The 5,077-nt window shown below is 36.8% G+C and overlaps 1 pseudogene; it reads right to left on the bottom strand.

Moving 5' to 3' along the window:
- Positions 1-438: 438 nt before the first annotated feature.
- Positions 439-1,074, bottom strand: LOC109593782 (zinc finger MYM-type protein 1-like; annotated as a pseudogene).
- Positions 1,075-5,077: the final 4,003 nt, after the last annotated feature.

Raw genomic sequence — 5,077 nt, 5'->3', positions numbered from 1 at the left:
TGAAAAGACATGATTGTGTGCACCACTATCTACTCTTTGAGGGACTCTTCTTTGTCTTGGAAGTGTTGGTTTTTGGATCTTGTTATCAATAGCATTTTGTCTCAGTGTGATAAAAGAGATCAAATTCTTCCTCTGATTTCTGCCTCTATAAAAGATGCTTTGCAGCATTAATTGCAGTAACAGCCTCTTGAGCATTGATGTCTTTGTACTGCAATGTAGTGGCAACCTGTTGTGTTGCACTAAACAAAAGATGAGATAACTTTAAACCAAAGAAGGTAGAAAACCGCTCCATCATTACTGCATTACCAACTGCTCTGGCTGATGTTTCACAATGTGACTCACCAATTCTATGAAGTTCCTCTATAACTGCACTGTAGTTATCTAAGACGGCAGCAATAGCTACAGTACGTACTGTCCATCTCGTTAGACATAGTGGCTTTAGATCTGGAGAATTAGGACAAATTCCTTCAGTACTGTCTTGAAACTTGCCAACCGTTTTGGTGAGTTACAGATAATATTTAATATCTCCATGACAAGCCCAAGAGCATCCCTAACATATGAACATCTACGAGCACAGTTTTGCAAGCAAAGATTTAAGCAACGTGCAGTACAATGTACATACAGTGCTGCTTTTTCTTCACTTCTTAAATGACTGGCAACTCCATTGAAGCATCCAGACATATTGGCAGCTCCATTGTATGCTTGCCCTCTACAACGATTAAGTGACAAGTCACATCTAAGAAGAACATCCTTCAAAAAACTTGCCATTGAAACAGGCAATTGCTCAATTCTACTAACATCTTGTGTCTCATCTGCAATAAGTGCATAGTAATTTGCACATTTTACATTAGCTATAATACCACGTAACAATTCATGAGCCATTATTTCAATCACCTCGTTAATGATTTCATGTGACATATATTTGCCAGAATGAACCCATTGCTTTAGGCCTTCCACATCAGCAGAACGACATAGCAAAAGCTGAACAAATTTTCCCTTATTCTCTACATGACCACGAAAAGGTAGACCCTGCTTTCAAAGCATTTGTATTGATGACAAAGCCCTCAGCAACATTAGTCGTCAATGACTTTGATCCGTGCAAAGCTGCTGAGATAGTTGTGAGGCCACAGAGGGTTGATTTAGTGATTGTAGCTTCATTGTTGCTTCCAGATGAAGTTGACTTCTTTCATGTTCACGTAATCTTTGTTTGGCCTTCTTCCAATTGTCAAAGCCATTAATGACAAAGGCATTGTAACTATTTGAAGATTTATTTGATCACTAATGAGAGACTTTGAAGCAGCAAAACGACAAGGAAAACAGAAAGCTTTGTGTAGTGTAATGCAGTATGAAATCCATGAATGATCTGCAAACCAAGATTGTTAAAAGAACGGTTTTGCTGGCCTTGTACTTTTTTGCTAGTAAGGACACTTTTAGGAGGCTGATAAGGCTTACTAGTAATATGCATCTGGCAACATTCAGCATCACAAACGGGATTGATGACAGTCGAAGAGCTTGCACTCTCAGTTTGAAGGTGCTCATGGTCAATATCACTTATCATAGTGACAGGAACAGTTAATTCATTATGATCACCAAGTTCACTTTCACAGTCACTGGTAGATCTAGAGTCACTGTCAGATCCAGCAATAGAAGGTGAGATATCATCATTTTCAGAGGGTCTAGCTCTTTGACTTCCTGATGGTGACCTGAAGAATGAGGTAACGTTCCTTTGAGCCGTTTTCAGCAAGAAGGGTGCGGAGTGTGACAGGTGCTAGCTGCATGCAATTTATTATTCATTCATAAATAATAATAATAATAATAATAATAATAATAATAATAATAATAATAATAATAATAATAATAATAATAATAATAATAATAATAATAATAATCATGTAAGAGTAATAAATAATAAATGAGAAAATGGCAGTAACTGGAAATTTTGGAATGGAAAGGAGAATTATCTGTATTCTGTAAGATTGAGAGCTATAAATGTACACTGCATGCAATTTGCAGGTTTTTGTAAGTTAGAACCTTGTAATACTATGATCTTGAGATACTTCTAGGATAAGGGGCTTAGCCCACCCTATTTGATACCATGGGGGGCTACAGCCCCCCTAGCCCCCCTGGTTCTGTCGCCTATGGTTTCCACTAGGCCAGTGTCCGTTACTGAATAAGAGCCCAGTTTATCTTCATCAGATATTAATGTTTCAGATGATGTATTATGGTATTCACCATCTGATGACCGTCCAACTTGTAAAACTTCTGCTTTAATACAACATGTAAAGACAGTTCAACTTCTGATGTGGCTGAAAGATCAGTCATTTAATCATCTGACTGGCATCCATTATCTATAATATGCAAATAACCCAATGTGCACTCTTTCTATCTGCACAAACTTAATCTATAATAGTAACTCATCCTGTATGTCAATTGGAAACATATTAAGATAAAGGACAGGTACTTTCTTGTTTTTTTTTCTCCAACAATACACAGGTTGGGTTGTAGTTTGCAAAAAGAACAGGATTGGAATCATGTTCCACAGTCTAGGTTAGCTATGTTATATCGAAGCTCTGTCAGTGTCAAAGAAGGTACAATGTTATGCGTTTGCATCAGATTCACCATCTGATCCATAACTATAGCAACACTTTTCTTGCCAGATGAAATTCCCACTTGCAGAAAGCTTCTAACCCATACAGAGAAATGTGTTGCATGCCTTAATGTTAGTGTGTCAATAACTTACATGATGACAAGGTAACTTAGTGACAATTGATAATATATTATTACCAATCTTCAGCCAAAACTGAATGTGATTGTTACTAATATCACCAGGCATAATTTCTATAATAGCTTCATTTTGTCTCTGCAAATTGTTAAGTGTGGGTGCAAAATCTTTAAATGATTTCCGCACTTCTGACGTAATTCCCACTAGCTCAGCTATTTACAAATTTTTCAAAAATCAAGACAAAAAAATGCCATCACTTCCTTGTTCAGTAAACCAAAAAAGAAACTGGCATATCCTTTGACAGTCCTGCCAGAGCAATTTGGTAGCATTTTAGAAAGTGGTACTTCATAAGTATCAACATCAAATGCACCATGTTCACCAAAAGACTTTCCCATTGCTATAAATTGCCCAACACTACTGGATGCTTCCTGTTTCAAAGCTTTAAATTAAGAAATTGCTCTTTTTTGCTCGTGTATTTTGCAATTATTGTTTGATAACTAAACGGTGCTATTGCAATTTGTGAGAGCAATCTAGCATTAATACAAAAAATATTAAAAGTCAAAGTAAATAGAAAAAAATACATGTAACTTTGCAACTTTCCCATGGTAAAATTACAAGCCAATGTAAAGCCACATTGTGGTGTCTCAAACTCCCTTTGAAAAGATCCTGTCATACAGTTGTAAAAATTAATAAATATGTTCTCAATTTCTGAAACACGGTTGGTATCAATGTAAAACAGACCCATTGATGTCTGTTTAGCCAGGTGTAGAAGTACTCTCCACGTAACCCCCAAAACATTTAAGCTTCTATGCCTGAACAACTCATAGCAACAGAGGTCTTGCCTGTGTCTAGCTCTCTGCAAAAAACACCACAGAGACCCCACCTTAAAAGACAATGACAGTTTGAAAGTGCAAATTTATAGCAACAGCAGACAAACTGAATAGGGAAGCATTGGAGTTTTGTTGCGTAATGGTCTTCAGGGCTTTCCATGAATGAGATACTACAGGTTGATTATCCTTTCTCAATCTGAGAAATATTGATGTAGTAAAGTCGCCTCTTAGCATCAATCTCTAACCCACAGTCATTCAGATGTAACTATAAAAATAAATATAAGAGATAACCAAATGACAATTTTCACTTAGTTTTGCTAAAATTATGCTGCTGATAATATTCATAGCAATTAAGGCATGGTGAAACTATTGTTGAATTGCATCTAAATTACTTGTACTGCAATTTTACAAAAATTTAACTACATAATTATGCATGCAAAATTTATAATTGAGGAATCATAATAATAATCCCCACTTCCACAACATTAACTATGTAAATTATGCAATGCTTCTTACATCAGAATTCAAAATCCAGACTGGAGGGTCAGAGTTTAGTCCGCCAATATTACTGACTGAAGCAAGTATAGTGCAATTTGGTCGCATCATGAACTCAGTGACCTTTTGTATAACAAAATTACCAAGATCTAAATCAGATAATGTACATATCATCCCTCCTGATCCAAAACTACTATTAATAGAGGCCATAAACTCTCCCTTATTGACAGTGCTGACAGAAAAGAAGCAATCTCTGTGATGTAAATAAATAATGCACATATAAAAGCATAATAAATATATATCTTGTTACTTTATCAGGAGACCTGGTGACTCTAGCAATGTAGCCATGACTAGAACCCACTACAGTCCCAACAATAACAAAACTGAAAGTGGACCTTTCCTGGAATACTTCAGACTCTCAAGATCCCTTCACCACACCTATAACACCATTCTTCTCTGTTACAGACAACTGATATATAGCCTGAAAATGAATCAGACCAATGAACTATAGTAGGTATAGCAATGCAAGACTAGTCTCGCAGACTATTCCCCAGCCTACTCTGCGCCGGGGAGCCAGGACTAAGTGCCATATTGCCAATACCAAGACTACAACAGTCACAGGTGCGCAGCTTAAGCCTAAAGTCTGGCTGGTCCAGACTAGGTGACTTAGTAGCTCATATACCCAATGCACAGCTGGAGAAAGTCTGGTTGACTGGTTGTCAGTTATTAGTTGTTATACTAGCGAGAATAAAAGAGAATTAATTACATGCACAACGACCACAACAAATGCACTTTAAATAGAAATCAAAAGTTAATTTGTAATTTAATACAAACCACTACAAACGACCAAGTCAATCAGTACTACTAATGCAACCAGTACTACGGAGACAACAAATACTACCAAGACAACCAGTACTGATAATGCAGCTTGTACTACCATCAAATGCAACCAGTACTAGATCTACCAAGACAACCATGCAACCAGTCCCTACCAATGCAACCAGTACAATTAACCAGTACTCAGTAACAA

Source organism: Amphimedon queenslandica, unplaced genomic scaffold (assembly GCF_000090795.2).
Source record: "Amphimedon queenslandica unplaced genomic scaffold, v1.1 AMPQUscaffold_13505, whole genome shotgun sequence".
NCBI classification, from domain to species: domain Eukaryota; kingdom Metazoa; phylum Porifera; class Demospongiae; order Haplosclerida; family Niphatidae; genus Amphimedon; species Amphimedon queenslandica.
This window is presented reverse-complemented; position numbering and strand designations above follow the sequence as displayed.